A 22,834-nucleotide genomic window follows, 5' to 3' on the forward strand; every position below is an offset into this window, starting at 1 on the left:
GTCTTTTGCTATAAGGCATTTTTTCCAGTAGTTTCGTAAAGCCTGTGACCTATCTATGAACCCTTTCTAATTTTTCAATTTCCTTCTTAAACTGTGGATACCAGAAATGAACACTGTATTATTCCAGTAGCACTTGCACTAATGCCAAATATGGTGCATCTCCCACATGGCTTGGCAATCTGCTCCAATAGTTAATCAACCCTCAGTGTTTGAATTTCTTGAACTTCAGCTTCTAGACATTGGCTCTTGTTATGCCCTGGTCTTCTGACTGAAAAAGCCTTACACACAAGCTTATTTGTTGCCAAGATCATGGCCAAAACTAGGGAGGAAGTACTAGATTTGAACACTAATCCAGATAGTAAAGTTTTTGGCTTGTGCCCCTCTCTGACTAAAACTGAGTAATTGGCCTCTAAAATCAGTGTGCAGTTCATCAGATATCTGTGTGACGGGAGTGTCTCTTGTGTACAAATCAAATTAAAGTGTCTCTCACTTTGTGCTTTCCATTTCATGTCATGGATGGGGTTGCAACTTCTTTGGAGGATAGGGACATAATTCAAAACAGGATGAGGTTTAATAAAGAGAAATGCAAAGTGCTCCACTTAGGAAGGAACAATAAGTTCCATACATACAAGATTGGAAGCGACTGTCTAGGAAGGAGCATGGTGGAAAGGGATCTAGGGGTCATAGTGGACCACAAGTTGAATATGAGTCAACAGTGTGATGCTGTTGCAAAAAAAGCAAATATGATTCCAGGTTGTATTCAACAGGTGTGTTGTAAGCAAAACTCGAAGTCATTCTGCTGCTCTACTCTGCACTAGTTAGGCCTCAGCTGGAGTACTGTGTCCAGTTCTGGGTGCCACATTTCAAGAAAGATGTGGAGAAATTGGAAAGGGTACAGAGAAGAGCTACAAGAATGATTACAGGTCTGGAGAACATGACCTATGAAGCCAGGCTTCATGAACTGGGCTTGTTTAGTTTGGAAAAAAGAAGATTAAGGGGGGACATGATAGCGGTTTTCAAATATCTAAAAGGGTGTCACAAGGAGGAAGGAGAAAATTTGTTCCTCTTGGTTTCTGAGGACAGGACAAGGAGTAATGGGCTTAAAATGCAGCAAGGGAGGTTTAGATTGGACATTAGGAAAAAATTCCTAACTGTCAGGGTGGTCAAATATTGGAATAAATTGCCAAGGGAGGTGGTGGAATCTCCCTCTCTGGAGATATTTAAGAACAGGTTAGATAGACATCTGTCAGGGATGGTGTAGACGGAGCTTGGTCCTGCCTTGAGGGTGGGGGGCTGGACTCGATGACCTCTCGAGGTCCCTTCCAGTCCTATGATTCTAATGGAGAAGTCCATTTAAGGCTTCTGTTAGCTGCTTATGGGAAACAGTTCAGTTGAACTTTCTAATTAAAATAATGCAAAACGTCTAATGGAAGTGTTAAATAGAAGTTAATATGATAATTACATAAATTGAAACTGAGCCTGCCAATGGAGGAAAATCTCTTCAGTACTGTTGTTAATTATGGATAATGAAAGAAACTGTTACCTTCTCTTACAGGTAGGATTGGAATGGATAATATTTTTGTGTGCAGTGGAAATTTGCTAATCCACGTACTTTCTAACTGGCTTATAAAAATGATGGTGTTTCCCCATTTCTCAGTAGAATTTTAATAGAGTTCAAAGTTCATTCCTCTTGCCAGAAGTAATATAATTCAAGCTTTGTGCAGATACTGAACAGGAATGGTGGGTGATGATATATACAGAATGGATGTCTGTTGTGGTGCAATGTTGTGCCTCACGTTATAAACTACTGGTATAAAACCAGAGGATCTCTACTGACTTCAATTTACATAAATTTGCATTCCCAAACTTTCCAAACAATTTTTTATAGTCAAGTTTTTATTACTTATTATTCTCTATATGAATACATTCACATGAAAAATTGTGACAGGGTGAGTATATCCTGCATTAGACCAGAAGGGGTTAATACTGTAATGTTCCCTCCTCCACCCCCCCATGGAAAAACACCAGGTTCAAAATAGATTCCAATACCAGGTGGTATGGTCACACATGTTTCTATGACCAACCACCATTTGGACTTACAAGACAAACAAGGCTGTTTACACGTTATTGAGTCCATCACAAAGGCATTAGGCTTCTGGGGCACCAGTAATGATTTTCATTAGCACATTTAACATTATTAACAGATTCACACACAAAGCATCTTTGATGTAAGCACATTCACATTACTAAGCTAATTTTCCTAAGATTGGGAGGGGAAGGACAATCAGTGTCAACCCTTTCTGGTCTAGTGCAGGATATACTCACCCGGTTACAACTTTTCATGCACACGTATTCATATGGAAGATAAGTACTTAAAACTGAACTATAAAATAGAGTGCACTTTTGATACCTTAGCCTTTACACTTTTTTTAAAATGTATGTTCACTGTGTCATTAACTTGAAAAATTCTATAATTAGAATCAGGCCTCCAAGTCACCCCTGGATATTGGTGATTATATATTGCTATTATAATTCAAGAAGGAGGGTATATCACCATTTACTCTAACAAAGGCAATAGGAAACATTGTTTTCAAATCTCCACCCAACACTAAAGAAATGGTATTTGATGATTCCTTTTATACAGTAACTTAAAAGAACTCAGAGTAAATAAATTAAAGACATTTTCACCCCATGTAGCACAAACAGAAAACAGGTTACAACACTGACAAGGAGGTTTTCTGCACTTGAGTGATGATTCATTTGTCTTCCAATGTATATCAGATGACATTACATTGAACATTTCATAGAAATGTATAGTCCTGATGGTGAAAATACTGAATTATACAGGAGGACAAATTATTTTGAAATATTTTCAGAAACTGATAGTGTTGGACTAAGTACTCTAATGTGGGACTTTCCTGAGATGAACAACATTTAGGATGAGACCCTGTCAGTAATGAGAGTATTTTCAGAAAACAGCTTTTGTTATCAGATAAATATAACTTGGTTTAAAAAATGAATGGAATATTGTCTTTACCATGGATACAGTGAAAAGGAACATTGGTGCTATACCGTAGGCTTTCTTAATTGGCCTGATTTTTCAAAGGTGCTGAGTTTCTACTAACCTCCCATAATAATAATGAACTTCTCTAGCATCTTCAGTTGAAGGATTTCAAATTGCCTTGGAAACAAACTAAAATGTGAAATTGAAATTTTAAATAGTTACCTCATTTTCTTAGATCTGTAACTGGAGCCTTAGATCTATTGTGACTTACCAGAGTCATGCTAAGAGTCAGGTATAGTGGCAGACTCTATTTTTTTCTTCATTCAGCTTCTATTCTTATTTTCCTTTTCCCACATGGCTTTTGATTTTGCATTAACTAGTCAAGGGAGGGAATCACTGTTTCAATGTGCAAGGTCAGTTTTGGATATAGCTTGCAAACACGAAGCATGTTCTGGATTTAGACCATCTGTCCCTGATTTAGTCTGATTTTCCATTTCCTGAAACATCTGTTGGAGAGAACAGACACTATTGTACAACATACCTTTCCACTTTCAAGATTTAACTAAGACTTTTGTTTTTTCCCTTCTGATCATTCATAATCTATATAAGTTGAGTATAAACCCTCTCACGTTTACATTGAAATCTAACTTTCTAACACACTGTTTGAATGCATTTCAGATTAGGAAACACAAGTTTTGCTATGTCTGTTTCCGATAGCAGAATCTCATTTACTTGTGCCGTTCTTGTACTCAAATGGGGTTGGGGACAATCCTGAGGCCCAGCAGGAACTGTGGAAAGGGGAAGCCTGGAATTCAGGAGCTGGGGAGCTATGAGTCCTGACTGGGGCTGTAGGGAATGGAAGCCCTCAACACAGGCCACTGAGTCGGGGCAGGAGAGGGAGGCGATGGCAACTCTGGAGCTTAGCTATCCTGAGCCCAGGCAGGAGATACAGCATGGGGGGCCAGAAGCCTGGAGCTCAGGCAGGAACTGACTATGGCAAAAAACCCTGGCTGGAGTCACTGTCAGGTCCCTGAGTCCAGGCAGGAGCCAAGGGAGGCATGCTCAAGCTGGGAATGAGCTGGGAGAGTGGATGCCCGGAGTTCCAGCTGGAGCGGGGTTTGGAGCAGAAGTAGCAGCCTAGAGCCATGACAGGGGATGCAGGTGTTGGCAACTCTTAGCCTGGGTGCCCTGAGCACAGTGCCTTAAGCACTGGGAAGCCTAGAGCCCAGCTCTGATATTGCGGGTGTAAAAGGGTGTCACTTCTGCCTGTGGAGGTGGGTCTGATCTCCTTCGTTAACAGCTCTGTAGGGGAAGGGCAAGCCCTGTCTCTTCCTAGCTTAGCTGAGTTGGAGAAGATCAGATTTCATGCACAAGGATTTATTTCACTGTCTGTGACATGTTTTTCGTGAAATTGGTCATACACCATAGTCATTACGAGTGATGTGTTCTTTAAGAATGTGTTACAGCAAGTGTGCACACTGTCCAGACGCCGTAGGTTTTGTAAGCTAAAAACGAGGAAGGATGATTTTGTGGTCACAGCGTTGGTCTGGGACTGGGGTGGGGATAAATTTCAATTCAATTCATTGTCATTTACGTTTTGTGATTCAGTTGCCCCCTTGATATAGTTCTTCTGTTCCACCATTTGCCTTTTGTATCTGTTTAGTCTTCAGGAAAGGGTCTCTCTCTTAATTACATGTTCAGGTTGTACCCAGCATCATGAGACCCTGATCTCAGCTCGGACCTTCTTCCTGGGGTGCACCAGATCTGAGGTTGTTTAGAGGCCTTCATTCTTAAGTGCATGATTGGCAGGGATAGGATTCTAACTAACCACCACAAGAGATTTAAGTGCCTGTTATAGCTATAAATGTTATGTATTTTGGAGGCTTAAAGTTAAACTGAATACAAAAAATCAATTTCTGGGGTTGTGTTTTACTTACCTTTAACCCCTCATTTCTGACTCCTTGGGGTTATCTGTCGGGATTGGGACTTTCACAGATAGCATCACAGCAGGGGATCTAAGCATATTTGTGCAGGATGGCTGGCTTGAGCTACCTCTGGCTACACCACTAATTTTAGGGCACCAACCTGAGAAGAGCTAGTGCCTCTGTCTACCCAAAATAGGGAGCATTTTCCAAGTTCTAGTGTAGATGAACCCTTAAATCAAGTATTTTCACTTATGTCAGTGGAAGTACTGTGGGGTAAAATGAAGGACGGATCAGATCTTGGCCCTGTGCTGCTGTTTTCTTTAGACAATACTCAAGGACACATTTGGCCACCACGTCTCATCCCCCAGGAGAAGATAGCCCACTAATTGAGGCACTAGACCAGTGCTCACACCAAGGATGGCAGGGTAGGCTGGTGGGGAGGCTCATGCCCGTCATCTCCTAGCCTTTGGGGATCTATCACTACCACACACTTCTTCCTCTTCTCTGGACCTCCATAGCAGGGCCCCTTCTGCTTGACTATAGGGCCAACGAAGAACTCTTGTAGTCCAGAACATGAACCTCCCTGTCGATGAAATAGAGGAAGCGGAGGACCCTATGGTGGACATTCTGTCCCAAGAGGGGCCATCAAGGATGGCTCTGCCAATAATAATAGATTATTCAGTCTAAGTATAACGTCCTGTGGCAGACCCCCACATCCATTCCTCCCACAGCAAAAGGTGTGTGCAGAGGAAATACTTTGTCCTTCCAAGGGATACAAGTTCCTCTTTCCCCGCCCCCGCCCCTCTTCTCTTGTGGTGTCAGCTGTCAGTGAGAGAGAGTGTCAGGAACAGCAGGCCCTGGCTCCCAAGGCCAAAGAAGCCAAAAAGATTGACCTCTTCACCAGAAAGATGTACTCCGCCAGGGGCTTACAGCTGGGGATCACAAACCAGCAGGCGATTCTCAGTCGTTACATGTTTAAGTCATGAGAGACGCTCTCAAAGTACATGATGCTCATCAGAAGTTTGGGGCCCTGATGAAGGAAGGTCACACCATATCCAGGACTTCTCTACAAGTGACCCTGGATTCGGCAGACTTGGTGGCAAGAATGCTTTTGATGGGGGTGGCCATATGTTGGTCGGTATAGCTGCAAACCTTGTTTAGCCCTCCAGAGGTCCAGTACACCCTACAGCAGTGGTCCCCTACCTTTTCAGGTTGGCGGGCGCCAGGGGGCGTGGCCGTACGCCCGCCAGGGGGCGGGGACACTTGCCCGCCCGGGGGCGGCCCCCCCCAGCCGCATGCCCGGGGGCGGGGCCCCCCCATAGCCACGCGCCCGGGGAAGGCGCCCCCCGGCAAGCGCCGCGCGCCCAGGGCCGGTGCTCCCCCGTAAGCGCCGCGGGGCCAAGGCCGGGGCCGTGGCCAGGGCACGCGCGGCGCCCCCGGGGCCGGGACCAGCCATGCGCTCGGGGCTGGCACCTGCCAGCCCAGATTGCTCCGCGGGCGCATGTAAAGAGCCCGGCGGGCGCCATGGCGCCCGTGGGCACCGGGTTGGGGACCACGGCCCTACAGGATCTCCCCTTTGAAGGCAAGTGTCTGTTCTCTGGGCAGATAGACTCAAAGCTGCATTCCCTTAAGGATTCCCAAGCTATCATGAAATCCTTGGGAATGTACATCCTGGCTTCCCAAAGGCGCCCCTTTAGACCCCAACCTCCTCAGCAGAGGTTTGTGCCCAGAACATCAGCGCAGGTGCAACAGGAACAATAATAGGAGAACCCTGTCCCATCAACCAAACCAGGGGAATAACTCCAGGCCCAAAACAGGGCTTTTGAAGGTGCACCTGAGGGCAGTGCAGCACACTTACCATATCCTTCCCAATTGTTTTCGGCTAGACTATCCCACTTTACAGTGTGTGGGCCAGCATTACCTCGGACCATTGGGTCTTCTGCACACTCAGAGTGGGATAATCCCTGCAATTCTCCTTCCTACCCTCTTTCCACCCCCCTTCCTCACCCATCTGCAGGGATCCCTCTCATGAGCATCTCCTACAACAGGAGGTCTGATCACTCCTTGAGCGAGGTGTGATTTAAGATGTCCCCCCAAGGGAAAGGAGCAAGGAGTTCTACTCCCATTATTTTCTAATACTGAAGGCTGTTTAAGACCAGTCTCCAATCTGAGAAACCTCAACCACTACATATGGAAAATTAAGTTCAGAATGGTCTCCCTGGCCACCGTTATTCCCTGTCTAGATCTAGGCAACTGGCTTGCTGCCCTCAACGTGAAAGACGCATATTTCTACAAAATCGATCTTCCCATGTCACAGATGCTACCTCAGATTTATAGTGGCAAGTGAACACTATCAGTTCATGGTACTAGCCTTTGGCCTGTTCACTGCCCACCCCCTGGGTATTTACCAAGTGCATGGCAGTGGCAGCAGCCTTTCTGTGCAAGAGGTGTGTCCAAGTGTTCCCCTACCTCTCAGGAGCAGCTCTTCGCACATATGAGACTTGCATTAGAGCTATTCAGATCCCTGGGCATTCTCTTCAATGAGGAGAAGACAGTACTGAGTCCAGTGCAAAGAACAGAGTACATTGGAGCGACTCTAGACTCGACTCAGGGAAGGGTGACACTTCCAGAAACCAAGGTCTCAGATGATACGGAACTTGGAATGCTCTCTCACCCAATACCCCACTACAACCGTGAGGATGTGCCTCAGCCTTCTGGGTTATATGGTGTCATGCTGACGTGCTCAGATATGCACAACTACATCTCAGACCCCTCCAAGGGTGGCTCACTTCAGTCTAGGTACTGAGGCGCAACAGTCTGGACTTGGTAGTATCCATCCCACAGTGTGAAATATCTACCCTCAGGTGGTGAGTGGACCCACTCAACCTGGGAGAAAGGGTAGAGTTCACCCCTTGGGTGCCCACCCTGACTCTGGTAACAGATGCTTTGGACCTGGGGTGGGAGCTCACTTGGGGTACCTGAGGACCCAAGTGATGTGATCTCCTACAGACCTGGTACTTTACATCAATGTGAAAGAGTTGAAGGCAGTCAGATAGGCCTGTTAGGTGTTCTGCCCTCAGATGCAGGACCATGTTGGGGTGTGTGGACAATATGACTATGATGTTTTATAGAAACAAGCAAGTGGTGGTGGTGGTGGGAGGGAGATTTTCCCACCTTTGCCTTGAAGCCCCAAATTTTTGGCACTATTGCGTAAAGCACATGATCCATCTAGAAGCCCAGTGTCTTTTAGGGTTGCAGAACATGCTAAGTGATGCCCTCAAGAGGACCTTCATGGTTCATTAGTGGTCAGTCAGAATAGACATGATAAGCTCAATTTTCCTCAGGTAGAGGACTCCCCATCTAAACCTTTTACCAAAGGTTGTCTCCCAGTTCCATCTGGGTCAAAATATCTTTTTCCCAGGTTTTTATCCAAAACCGCACTCTAGTGCTAGACAAAGGGTGCTGCACACGTTTGATGTGAGAAGGGCCTTAACTTTCTATATTGATCATAGGAAACCATTCAGGAATCCATGCAACTGCTCATGGCCATAGTAGAAAGCATGAAAGAAGAGTGTATATCATCCTGGATAGTACAGTGCATACACACCTGTTATGATTTGGCAGGGGTTACCCTCCCCCAGTCATGGGCCACTCGACTAGAGCACATGCCTCTTTGACTGTTTGTGGCACAAGTTCCCTTTCAGGGGATCTGTAGGGCAGTCATGTGGTTCTCTATATCACAAGTTCATGGCCCATGACACCATTGATAGGTTTTCTAGGGAGAATGTATCTGCCGGTAAGGCAGTGGGTCAATCTGTGATTCCTTCCTGTGACCCCACATCCATGGGGTAGAAGCTTGGGAATCACTTGATTGGAACCGATGTGAACAAGCACTCGAAGAAGAAAAGACAGTTCTCTGTTCATATAACTGGTGTTCTTCGAGATGTGGTGTTCACTTCAATTTCAATACCCACCTTCCTTCCTTACTGTTGGGCTGTGTCTACATTGGTGGCCGCTTTTGCGTAAAATCTTGCTGCCTGTCTACACTGGCGGGGAGTTCTTGCGCAAGTAAACTGACGTTCTTATGTATGAAATCTGTGCTTCTTGCACAAGAACTTTGATGTTCCTGCTCAGGAATAAGCCCTCTTGTGCAACTGTTCTTGCGCAAGAGGTCAGTGTAGGCAGGCAACATGAATTCCTTGCGCAAGAAAGCCCTATGGTTAAAATGGCCATCAGAGCTTTCTTGTGCAAGAGAGTGTCTACACTGGCATGGATGCTTTTGCGCAAAAGCACATCTCTTGCTCAAACGCACATGCCAGTGTAGACACTCTCGTCTGGAAGAATTTTTGCATAAAAACTCTTCCGCAAAAGAGTTCTTGCGCAAGATCATGCCAGTGTAGACGTAGCCTTGGAGTAGCTGGCAAGAACGAACTGAGGGAGGTGTAGGGTTGGCAGTGGTGTATATGCGCTAATATAGCAGTGCCACTCTAGGGGTCTCCACAGCTGACCCTATGGGACTCCTTAGAAGACTCCTTGTCTGTTTTGCTGAAACAGACTAATACAGCTACTTCTCTGTAACTGACCATTGCAACTGTTGATTTTGGTCACTGGCTCATTGGTATGAGGTTGAAATATTTCTTAAGCTCCCTACTTGTTTGTTTACTGTGTATAGTATAGCTTGGCAAGCTTCAAGGATTTACATGCCACAATTCTTATCTTTGTTAAAGTGCTTACTGTGAACCTAGACTGTGTCTTATTCTTTAGTATGCTGAGTTCATCTATTTTACTTACCCTCTTATACAAAACTACCATTTAAGCCACATATCACTGCAGTTCAAAGAGAGTTGGTAAGCAACTTGAACAAACTCAGTACTAGTGATAGAAATGTAGCTGTGTTAGTCTGGTGTAGCTGAAACATATCTACACTTGCAGCCTATTTTGGAATAGGGCTGCAAATGTAGGCACTCGGAATTGCAAATCTAGCCCGGGATTTAAATATCCCGCTCTTGATTTGCATCTACCTGGCCGGGTGCCATTTTTGAAATTTACAAGCCCGGAATAACTGCCCGTGTCTACACGCGGCAGTGAAACAGGCATTCAAAATAAAGCCCTATTTCGAACTACCTGCTAAACCTCATTGCTGGAGGAATAACAGGTAGTTCGAAATAGGGCTTTATTTCGAATGCCCATTTCACTGCCGCGTGTAGACACGGGCAGTTATTCTGGGCTTGTAAATTTCAAAAATGGCACCCGGCAAGGAAGATGCAAATCAAGCACGGGATATTTAAATCCCAGGCTTGATTTGCGATTCCGAATGCCAACATTTGCAGCCCTATTCCAAAATAGGCTGCAAGTGTAGACATACCCTTAGAGCATGTATCTCTCTCTTTACTTTGTAAAAGCAACAGCAATGAATGTTAACTCTGCAGCTAGTGGTCCTTAGGAAGGCATCTTGGTAAAGGACTGTCATCTGTGAATCTCCATAGCACCAGAAAGCAGCATAGTCCTAGATCTTGCCCATCTTTTATAGAATACTAGAATTGGAAGGGGCCTTGATAGGTCATCAAGACCAGTTCCCTCCACTCAGGGCAGCATCAGGCACATCTAAACCATCCCTGACAAGTTTGTCTAACTTGCTCTTAAAATTCGTGAATGGTGGAGATTCCATAGCTTCCCTAAGCAATTTATTCCAGTTCACAACACTGTGACAGTTAGGAAGTCCAACCTAAACCTCCCTCGCTGCAGTTTCCTTTTTGTCCTATTATCAGAGGTTAAGAAGAATAATTTTTCTCCCCTCCTTGTAACAACCTTTTAGATACTTGAAAGATATTATCATGTCCCCACTTAGTCTTCTCTTTCCCAGACTAAACAAACCCAATTCTTTCATGTAGAATAGTGGTAGAAATGTAGCCGTGTTAGTCTGGTGTAGCTGAAACAAAATACAGGTCTATGTAGCACTTTAAAGACTAACAAGATGGTTTATTAGATGATGAGCTTTCGTGGGTCTGGCCCACGAAAGCTCATCATCTAATAAACCATCTTGTTAGTCTTTAAAGTGCTACATAGACCTGTATTTTGTTCCAATTCTTTCAGTCTTCCCTTATTGAATTTTATCCTGTTTACCTTAGACCATTTCTCCAATTATTCTGGATCAAGAGTAGCTGGATCAAGATTGTATTTTCCTAGTTTATTTATAAGAAAGTCATGCAGGACTGCATATCAAATGCTTTCTGAAGTCTAGATATACCACGTCCACCAGGCTTGTTATCCTATCAAATAAAGCTATCGCTTGGTTTGACATGATTTGTTTTTTACAAATCCATGCTGACTGTTACTTATCACCTTATTATCTTCCAGATATTTGCAAATGGATTTCTTAATTATTTGCTCCATTGTCTTTTCTGGCACAGAAGTTAAGCTGACTGGTCTAAAGTTTCCTGGATTGTCCTTATTTCCCTTTTATAGATGGGCATGATATATTTACCCTTTTCCAGTCCTCTGGAATCTCCTCTGTCTTTCATGACTTTTCAGATATATTAGCTAATGGGTCAGATACCTCTCAGTCAGCTTGTTCAATATTCAAGGATGCATTTAATCAGGCCCTGATGATTTGAAAACATCTAACTTCTGAAAGTAATTTTAACTTCTTCTTTTCCTATTTTAACTTCTGAACCAACCTCACATTCTTTAGCCTTCATTATGCTAGCATCTAATCAGCACCAATTGTCTTGGAGAAAGTGGAAAGAAAGAAGTCATTAAGCACCTCTGCCACATCCACATGTCTTTTTATAGATCTTCCCCACTGGAGCAACACACTGACTCAGAGGAACTGATCTTGAAGACAACTGAGGGGAACCCAGACAGAGTAATGATTTTCACCAAAGGAGGAGTAGTTTGTCTAATTCCTTTTGTGGAAATAATTATAGCTCTTATATTTAGGCACCATGTATGTAGCATTGTATTGGCAGATGTATTAGGAATGCAGATCCAAAGGCAACAGAGATCAAGTCCAGGTTTCTCACATGGCAAGGCAAGACTGACCCTGATCTAGTCACAATTTCACTTTGCAAGGAGACAGAAGAGAAGGGAAGATGCTTGAGTGGCAGTTCTTAAAAGAAATAGCATAGAGAGTATGCAGCTGTGCCTTAAAAAGAAATCTCTCATTGTTTTATGTGTTAGATCAGAGTCAGAGATATATGTATTAATGCTATCTCTCTGGAAGCTATTTTTTCTTTTACTGTCAAAGAGCATGTAACCATGCTGATAAAGCTTTGCTTTTAAGTGTTACTGGTTAACCCATCTTTTTAGAGCATGTAGTGCTTATGGGAACGTGATATATCCATCTAGAGATGATAGAGATGCTTGAGATCAAAAATACCTTTATATACCTTGAATTGAAGTAATGTTTAGGAGACCGAATGATCAGAGGTGCTGAAAGTAGGAGGGCTGAGGATGCTGCTGCTTGAAGTGGTTTCCATCAGATACAAGGTTTACAGTTTGGTTAAATGACGCTTAACACTCCCACAATAGAGATTGTTCTAGCACTCCTTGTAATAGTGCTGGGGGGAGAAGAAATTACATTTCTGAAGGAAGTAAGAAAGTTTAGTTTATATTCTGACTAAACTGTAACCTCAAGTTTCGATTTCAAAGGCTGTTCACGGGAGGACTCTTCACCCTCATTGTACTGCTGATGATACTCATTCTCTTCCCAAGCTAATTAACTCTTTGATTCAGCTTTGGTGCCCCACAGGGTTAATCTCATCTCAAAATGTGTTGATTGGTTTACATAACTCTCTGTGCATTGGAATACAGGGCCCTCTAGACTACCATTTCCAAATCAGGAAGCCGGGAGTTAGCTGTATAGCTGCCTCTGACTGTAATGGAAGTACACAACAATTTAGGGAAGAGAGGTTTGGATTTCAAGTGCTAGTACTTTTTCCTATTTTATCACCTTTCCTTTCACTGGCTGAGAGGACCTTCAATTCAAGTCAAGTAGAGATGTTTGTGTATATTTTCTAGCACTGCTTTTATAAGAAAAACTAGTTTAGTTTAATTTAACTAAAATGGGCACTTTGCTTTCAGGAAATCAAAACTCAGAAAAAAATGACATGGTTTGCTAGAAAGTATCAGAAATCAATTCTGTGAGATTTCATTTTGGGGACTTCAAATAAGGCTCAAACTTCTGGGAAATAAAGATATTACAATAAATAATCAGATCTATTCAGGCACAAATCAATAATTTTCCAGTTTATATCTCCAAATATGATAGTTTTAGCATGGATTTATTTGTGACTATCTTGGAGCTTACATTAGCATTGGTTGCTGTCCAAGCATATACTTTTGTGTTAGTGCTCTGCATCATAGAATAAGAAGTTTTAAAAAGTGCTTTTTCCAAAGCAGCTTAAATAAAAAAAAAAAACCTACCACAAAATACATAAGTACAAATACTGGTAGTTTAGCTTGAAATAAAATAAATATGTCCAGAAAAACCTATCCAATGTTTATCCCAACATGCATTTCTTTGGTATCAGGCACTAAAGTAGGCTCCAATACAGAATTCCTGGGGACTGCTGAAAGGGCCAAGAGCAGCAGCAACTCAGCAGTATTGTGTCCAGAGTCTCTATGTTTAGATGTGAGGATGTGGCATGGAATTCCTTTGGCAGACTCAGTGCTATCCAGGGAACCTTTCAGCCTGAGGACATTTCTTGGTGTGGAGACCATTCTGCTTTTCTCTTTCACCCTACCAGAACAGTGTATTAAGCTGAAGATCAAATGCAAACCAGGCCTATAGTGTGCAATGTAGCTTTTTCTTTCTTTTTCAATGTCTGTTGCTGTGAATTGACACTGGGGAAGATCCTTATGAATGTTTCAGTATCATTAATGTGCTTTTTGCGGCTCAAGATTCTGGGAACGTTTAATGCATTAAGAGTGCATCAAGGATTAACAGCTACATAAGTCAGACATCACTGGTTTTTCTACCTATTAAAATACACTAAGCTTACATTTCTGAAGTGTTATATCTTCGAGCTCACAGTTCTTGTTTGCTCCAGAGTCCTCATCTAGAAATATGGGTAGCATATCACAGCGGTGCTGTGGAAAAATGTGTAAATAAGATTATACTGATCACTGGGCAGGTTTTCAAAAGGATTTAGGCACCTAACGATGCTGATTGGTAGGGGTGTGTGTGTCAAAATGTCTAAGTTTGCTCTTTGGTCAGGGACATTGTCTTCTGGGAGGTTTTCTTTTACACAGGGCAGGGTTGTGGTCATTTCATCACACTATGCTGATTCAATGCAGTTGATTTCAGGGCTTGATGAACAGCTGAGAGAATGGATGCATAGTACAAGAGGAAAGAAATAGTGGGGCAGAAAATACCATACTAGGGAGGAGAGGCAAAAAAAGGATTTATGTGCTTTGTGATGCTGGTAGCCAGGCCCACTGACAGCAGGAGTAAAAAGGATAACTGGCCTGGGGCTCAGAAATTCAAAATCATGGCACAATCCAGGAATCAGTAAGGGGGGGGGGGGGGGGGAGAAGCTGAACCTTCTGCTCAAGGCCCTACTCCTTCTGGGAGCATGGTGTTGCTTCCCCACACCACTTTGTCCAGGGAGCCATAATTCTGTCAGCCCCTTGCTGGCATGTAGGTATTTCCACTGCTGAGCTGAGGCCTAGATGTAACGATATGATGTTTGTTTTAAGCTTGCCATCCTCCTGGAAAAAATGTTATTCAATCTGATCTGCTCCTTTTATTTCGGGGTCAGGGAAGATGCGGTAAAACGAGAGAAGCTGGGATGAAAGGTGGGATACAGAGTTTTTCCGACAAAACCTGAGTTACGGCCACACTGCAGTCACGTTCTTTCAAAAGTAAGTTGAAAGAAACCAGAGGTTTTTCCGGCATTGGTAATCCTCTTTCTACGAGGAAGAAGGCTTTTTCTGAAAGAGCTTTTTCAGAAAATGGCATGTGTGGACGGGGAGGAAGGTTTTTTTCGAAAGAAGAGGCCTCCAGGAGAAATCACAGGTGCCCTGCTGGCTACTCCATCCAAATTAATCAGAACTCTATAGTTCCTGTCTCGTGGCCCCTCTTAAAGCTGCAGGCACCCTGGACAAGCCTTGTGGCAAGAAGCCGGCCTGAGAGCAACAACTCACTGTGAGGTTCTTCCTGCCATAGGCCTTGACACCCATGGTGGAGCCACAAGCCCCCCGAGATCCCCCTGGTCCTCACAGGGAGCAGTCCCAGGACCCACCCAGGCGAACCAAGAGGCGGGCACCCTCCTGGTCTGGAGCAGAGATCCTGTCCCTCCTCGAGCTGTGGGGTGAGAAGGAGACATTGCAGGATCTCCATTCCAAGTGGCGCAATATTGATATTTTTGAGTGCATGGCCGAGTCCCTGTCGGAGCATGGACATCCACCCCGGACCTTGGAACAGGTCCGGAGTAAGGTTAAGGAGCTCCGCCAGGGATACGTCCGGGCCAGAGAGAGCAGCTTGCACTCAGGGCAGAACACCACACCTGCCCCTATTACCAGGAGCTGCACCAGATCCTGGGGGGTGGGGAAACATCTTCCCCACCTCGTGGCTGTCGGGGGTGGTGAACTTCCAGAGGGCGATTGCGACCCGCTACAGGTGGGTGTCACCTCTCTGGAGGGGCGAGCCAGGCACACAGCTACAAAAAGGTGGCCTTCCGCATGTGGAAGTTTTAGAGCCACTCCTGATCGTCCCACCACTCCATGACCAGCCGGTCCCACCAGTTGGAACTGGTGTCCAGCCTCCAGAAACACCTCTCCACAGTGGGTTGCGGTTACCAGAGTGCAGCTCCCATAAGCAGGAAGAGGATCCCCACAATGAGCTTGGGGTCAAGCTTGGTCAGGACCAGGAAGGGAGCTGGCACAAAGTTCTGCAGAAACTACAGCATGGCCGTGTGGGGCCATCGCATGCCCAGGGGCAGCTCTGGCTCCATGGCTCCAATAAAAAAGCTGTGGCATCCAAAAGAGCAGGGCAACCACAGCAGGCACTACAAGAGCTTTTCTGTCTCTTGAAGAGGTAGCAAGCACACAGCAGAAGCAGAGAAACAGCTGTCTAGGGGGTCCCTTTAAGCACGTGTCTCTGCAAGACTCCAGCACCAGCAGTCTGGACACTCTTTCGAAAAAGGAGACCGCTTTTTTGATGCACTTTTGTGTGTGGACGCGCTCTTTCGGAAGAAGTTTGTTTTATTATAACATCTTTTTTTAAACAAACCCCCAAAAGGAAAGGATAGTTTACCACCTCATTATTTTGTCCATCTAATACCCATCACAATAACTTTGATCTACTAAAACAAAAGACAGAACTACGTAGCACTTTAAAGATTAACAAGATGGTTCATTAAGTGATGAGCTTTCATGGGCCAGACCCACTTCCTCAGATCAATATGTGGAAGAAAAGTTAAACTCCAGACTTCAACGAGAAGCTTCAGAATTGTCATTCATGCTTAAATTTGACATTTTATGTATGGGTTTAAACAAAGACTCTAATTATCTCACCCATTACAAAGATAGCTTCTCCAATTATCACCCCTAATGTCATTACCTCACAGAAACTTACCTTCCCCCCTCACCCCCACTCTGTTCTAAAATTTGATTTGTCAATTTCACATGCGTTCACTTTTTTTTTGATTGTATCACTTTGGTATATATGGTTGTGCCGCTTTTCTTCCACATGTTGATCTGAGGAAGTGGGTCTGGCCCACGAAAGCTCATCGCCTAATAAACCATCTTGTTAGTCTTTAAAGTGCTACATAGTTCTGTCTTTTGTTTCAGCTACACCAGACTAACACGGCTGCATCTCTATCACTTTGATCTACTAAATTCTTGTCCTATAATCTTCTATTTTTACTAAGCATGATTACAACAATCCTTGAATCAAATCAGCAGCCCCCTTTCATTTGGACTAATTCAGCTTTTTTGTCTGCTTCCTATATGCTTGTTTATAAAACTCATTTATTGAAATGAGCATAACTCATTGTATGGTTATTTTTAAGTACATAAAATAATAGGTTATTGTGAATGTTAATAAAATTTTATGTTTTCTAATTGAGCTCACAAGTAGAATACAATTACTACAACATACTCTATCTGTGGGTACCCAAATGCCTTAAAAACTGGCCTATTCTTTTTCTTTTAAAAATGTTGTTGAGATTTGACTATTAATTACCAGCTTTGCTACTGAAATCTCCCCTGTCTAAATTCCTATTTGTTTTAAAGTTTCATGTTATCAACTCCTGCTTTGTTTGCAGTGCATACCTGTTGTGATATTCATTAGGACAACAGTATGGTTTCAATGAAAAAGGGGATTGAGGCTTGGCAAAATGTTGACTTTTTTTTTTTTTTTTTAAAAAAGGTTCTGTAACTTCTATGTAGACCATCTATGCCAGTGATGGTTCAGCTGCAGGGACTTATTGCAGGACCAATTAAAGTAGGGATACAGGGGCCTCTTTGTGGGGTCTGGTATAGTGGATCTCTGTGGATGCATAGTATAAGAGCAACTGAATACACAGGGCAGAGCAGTGATCTTATACCAGGACCATGATAAGGAAGGCCAGCTCAGCTTGGAAATGTCCCCTTCCTCCTGACCAGTGAGCGAGTGAACAGGGATGAAGACACTGGGCTGCAGAGCTTCTTGCGCAGGTGAGGGGTTCAGGATACCATCTCCCCGAAAGCACAGGTTCTGGGAAGTTTGCTATGAAGAGGAGCAAAGAGCCCTGTTTGATTACTATTGATTGATATTTTTCATCTATTTCTTTGTGTAAAGTGAAATTGACATTTAACAATAATTAATAATATAAACCAAAGGCTGCCATTCCTGGTTATAACTTCCCTTTCCTAGCAGCGGAATTACTAACTAACTGAATTTCACCATGCTACAGAATTCTTAGGGATATAAAGGTGAAATTCTATGGAAACCAATCTCTAAACTGATCTTTAAGCCAACATAATGTTTTCCCTTTCAGAAAAAGCTGAAGTCTATACCATGACAGAATTAATTTTCTCTTTTTCATTTCATTAATTTGGGCAGAAGAGGTTATGAGATAAGATTGTCTTCAATAAAAGCTGGCAATTGAGGTGATGAATAATTAACAATATTCAGTTTTGGAACTCATTTCATCTGACTGATAGAATTCTCTGACATTTGAGCAACTCAAATCTCATCTGCTACATTTAGCTATCTGCTCTAGACATACACATTTTAAAAAGAGCATTTAAAATTGGGAAGATGATTAAACTTACTACGCTTGCTGTGTTATTACTTTGTATAGTCCTTTAAAATCAGGAAATTAATGAACTAGGTGCATCTGCTCAGTGTCTTACACTTTGCTGGAGCTACTAGTAAATAATTGCCTATGGTAGGGCTGTAGAAGTCAGCTGGATCTTGATGGAAGGAAGGTGGGGGTTGTGCTTCCACTCAGGAATGCTATTCCATCTCCCACCTTTACAGAGAGGATGAAACATTAGGTGTGATGCAGTGTTTTTTCCATGTACTGTAGAATGGCAGTTTGCTGCAGCTGTCTGAAGATTTTCATTACTAAGAAAAGAAATATGCCATTTATAATGACCAAAGCTCATTTTTATATATATATATGTGTGTGTGTGTGTGTGTGTATATATATATATATATATATATAACTATTCGTTTTTAAAGTTACAGACTAACATGGCTACCCTTCTGAGACTTGTATGCCATTTACAGTATACCAAGAGAACCCACTTAGAAAGATTATCTTATGCTACAGAATTAATATCTCAATGTCAGTAATAAGCATTATAAAGTATGCCGGTGTTTAGATCTAATGTATTAGGTCAGGCCAATTTCTGGACATAAACTGTCATTGGTGTTTGTATGTACATATAGGAGAGAGAACTACAGTAAACTTCTGATAATCCGGCACCTTTAGGACCTAGGGGGTGCCGGATTATCAGATATGTTGGACTATCGGAAGGGGGGCCTATGAGGGATCTGGGGTGTGGTGGCGGGGGATGCCACCCCAGACCCCTCATAACCCCCCCTTCTGATAGTCCGGCTCTGCCCCAGGCGTTCCCGATTCAGCCGCTGCTGGTCAGTTTCAGCAGCGGCTGAATCCGGGACACCTGGGACAGAGCAGCTGGGGTGCTGCTGGGTTAGTCCCGCAGCTTTGCTCCCTGCGGCTTTGCTCCCGGTGCCCCTGGTCTGCTGGAGACGGTCCCCAGCAGACCAGGGGCACCGGGAGCAGCTTTTCTTGCCCCGGAGGTCGAGGTGGCGGACCGCTGCCTGCGAGCTCCGGGGCGAGAGAGCCCCGTTCGTAAGTGCGGATCCGACATAAGTCGGATCCGTGTAAGTCGGGGACTGCCTGTACTTCTTTCTAAGCAATCATTTCCCATTTTGTATTTGTGCAGTTGATCATTCCTTATCGATTGCTGCACCCCCCCCCCCCAGCAGACCAGGGACACTGGGAGCAAAGCCGCAGCAGTGTGCCGCACCTCTGAGGCTTTGCTCTGGCTGCGGCTTTGCTCCCAGTGTCCCTGGTCTGCTGGAGACGGTCCCCAGCAGACCAGGGGCACCGGGAGCAAAGCCGCAGCTGCGGCGGGGTCCCGCGCCTCTGAGGCTTTGCCAGAGCAAAGCCTCAGAGGCGTGGCACCCCGCTGCCGCTGCGGCTTTGCTCCCCGTGTCCCTGGTCTGCTGGGGGGGGGGCGCAGCTAGTTCCCCCCCCCCCCCCCCAGCAGACCAGGCTTTTGTTGTGGACCCTGGGTCAGAGCCACTGGGGCTCTGCCGGTTGGTCCCGCAGCGCCTGGGGTAGAGCAGCTGGGGTGCTGCTGGGTTGGTCCAGTAGTGCCGAGGAGCGGTGCTACTGGAGCAACCCAGCAGCACCCCAGCTGCTCTGTCCCAGGCGTCCCCAAGTCAGCCGCTGCTGAAACTGACCAGCGCTGACTACAGGAAGCCCAAGGCAGAGTTGCTCTGCCCCGGACTTCCTGGAATCAGCTGCTGATCAGTTTCAGCAGCAGCTGACTTGGGGACGCTTGGGGTTCTTAAGTTGAATCTGTATGTAAGTCGGAACTGGCGTCCAGATTCAGCCGCTGCTGAAACTGACCGCCAGTTCTGACTTACATACAGATTCAACTTAAGAACCCCAAGTCAGAACTGGCGGTCAGTTTCAGCAGCGGCTGAATCTGGACGCCAGTTCCGACTTACATACAGATTCAACTTAAGAACAAACCTACAGTCCCTATCTTGTACGTAACCCGGGGACTGCCTGTACTGCAGAAAAAGATCTGGGGCTTACAGTGCATCACAGACTTAATGGGTAAACAATGTAGTACTGATGCCAAAAAAAAAAGCATCATTATGAGATGTATTAGCAGGAGAGTTTTAAGCATGTCAGAATTACTCGTAGTGCCTATCTACTCACCATTAATAAGGCTTCAATCTGGGTACATATTTGGGCACCACCCCTTTGGAAAGATGTGGACAATGTAGGAAAAGTTCAGAGGAAAGCAACAAAAATTATTAAAAGCCCAGAAAATGTGTCCTATCAGTAAAGATTGAAAAAAACTGAGTTTGTCTGGATAGAAGACTGAGAGGGGATATAATAGTCTTCAAGATCATAAAAGATTGTTATAAAGGGGAGAGTGATAAATTGTTTTCCTTGAGGACAGGACCAAAGCAGTGGCTCTCACACTACCTTCCACATCCTAATGACTTAACCCACCAAACAATGGAGATGCTAATTGTTCTTTTCAGCCTCTTGTAACTACTTGAACCATCTACTCACTGTCTCTTCCCCCCCCTACACACACCTTTTTTCTTTTCTTCCCCTCCCCCACTCTTCCCTTATTTATTCTTCTAATACTCCAGTCATCTGAAGAAGTGGGTTGTATCCACAGAAAGAAAGAAATATGTGGCATGTGCCCTGAGGCCTTTGAAGCTTTTACATGTCTTGGGTGTTTGTACTGTACTATGCTTATCAACAGGTACTCAGCCTGACTCCTCTAGTGTCTGTATCAATTAATGGCAAAGTCTCATTTAGCAGCAGTCCCTAACAAAATGCGTACATCTCTAAGCTCCATTTAGATTTGCTGTTTCAATTACCTGGTGTCCCTATGTTTCTTTTCAGTGGCATAAGGATGTCATTTTCAGGCTTATGAATATTTTAAAATTTCAGGAATTAAAATTAGATTTTGTTGTCTCCTGTGAGTCAACAAATATTCCAGAACTTGAATTACCCTCCATACAGTTTCATTGACTTAAAATATATTACATTCCTTTTCAGTTTTTTTCTTTTTTGTTCTCTGTATGATAATTTATTTTTGCTTTTGAGTACTAGTTACCATTGTACCAAAAAGCAGTATATTAATTCTTAACACTTTAAATCTTGCTGTAAAAATGTAAAAGTGGCTTTTTATTCCTCCCCCCAACAATGTAATACAGTGACATTTAAGAGAAGGTAATCCTAGACCCTGACACTCAAATGTATTGGGCTATGGAATAGTCTCACAAGGGATGGAGTGCCAATCCCCCTTTTGGAGTCTATAACTAGCCATAGAGAAGACACTAGAAAACATGCTGTTGTGTAAGGCTTTTATTGGCAGGAGGTTGGAATGGATGATCTGTCCTGTCTTTAAGGTCCTTTGAGTAGCAGCTGCAGCAGAGCTGAGGAGAGGTGGAGTTCTGTCCAATGCTCTGGAAGCTAACCCCCTCCCGTGATTTAAGTAGAGGTCTGGACAATTAGGAGGGAAAGAAGAGACAAATGGGAAAGGTTTTGTAACTGAAAGAGGAAAGAAGCAGGAAATGCACCAAAGCACTGAGACCACAACAATAATCCCACCATGATGAGAGTGGGAAAGAAAAATGAGGAGAAAATGTAAGCACTAGAAGCAAATACTTAGAACTTTGGGTGCCTGCACTTTTGGGTTCCCAACGTAAGACCCCTTATGACCTGATTTTTCAGAATGCAGGTGCTCCACCCTAACGGCATTCTGTAAACGTCATATATATTGCAATTTACAGGTGGGATTTTCAAAGGCACTTAGAGTGCAGCATCTAAATCTCTTTGAATTTCAGTGGAAGGTGAACTCAACTCCCATAGGTTAATTTAGTCTGGGATGTATTCATAATTGCTTCCTTATTCACATTCTTTGAGAAATTATCCCCCAGAGATGCTTTCATGACATAGCATCTATTTTAAATGTCTTGACTTAAAACTTTAATGGTAATTACGTTATTGATATTTTCCATGTAAGTAATTAACAGTCTGCTTCTACTCAAAAACCAGTAATTGCAAACGTTTTAGTCACTTTCCATGCAATCATTGTTTATTGTGTATGTGGCAATGAAAAGAAATGTTCACTTCAGTTTTACTCCCACACATCAAGGGCTCTTGGTCTTCCAAATTTTGAAAATTCTAGGATGTCGACCAGCTCTCTGCTTCTGTTTCCTTCGTGTGCTTGCCAAGTCTGACTATTCTGATTAGTTTTATTTCTTGAAAAATGTACACCATGCCGAATGTTCTACTGTTGTAAGCAAAATTCCATTACAGAGCTACCTTTGCAAAGTGCTGGAAAGATGGAGATTTGAAACTAATTTCAAAGGCTTTGTTTCATATAAGACCTGAAAAATTTAAACAATTTTCTAAAGTGTTTGTGTGTTTGCAAAATTGGATTGGAAAGCTCTTGATATTTCTGGTAAATGTTTGCTTCCATTTCATCCAGAAATTCTTTTATAGCACTGGTGTTTCCAGTAATGCAGCAACTGCTGAAGTCACAGAATAGTGAACCTTGTCACCAATGTGACCTTTGTATAGCATAGGACCATGTTATGTATAATACAGGAGTTAGATGGCTGGAAGCTGGAGTGTTCTTTAGTGTGTATTGAAGGTCTTTCAGTGCTGTTGGAGGATTGCTG

General features: G+C 43.7%; 1 protein-coding gene and 1 long non-coding RNA gene across 8 annotated transcripts in view; both read left to right on the plus strand.

Annotated features, from left to right (window-relative positions):
* The window catches only part of ARHGAP24 (Rho GTPase activating protein 24), a 339,006-nt gene that overhangs the window by 65,427 nt on the left and 250,745 nt on the right, over nt 1-22,834 (plus strand). The window lies entirely within an intron of this gene.
* Nucleotides 10,153-17,281, plus strand: LOC142829531 (uncharacterized). The gene is made up of 2 exons (XR_012904018.1): nt 10,153-10,816; nt 11,023-17,281. It is a non-coding gene; the product is annotated as an uncharacterized LOC142829531 (long non-coding RNA).

Source organism: Pelodiscus sinensis, chromosome 5 (assembly GCF_049634645.1).
Source record: "Pelodiscus sinensis isolate JC-2024 chromosome 5, ASM4963464v1, whole genome shotgun sequence".
Taxonomy (NCBI): Eukaryota; Metazoa; Chordata; order Testudines; family Trionychidae; genus Pelodiscus; species Pelodiscus sinensis.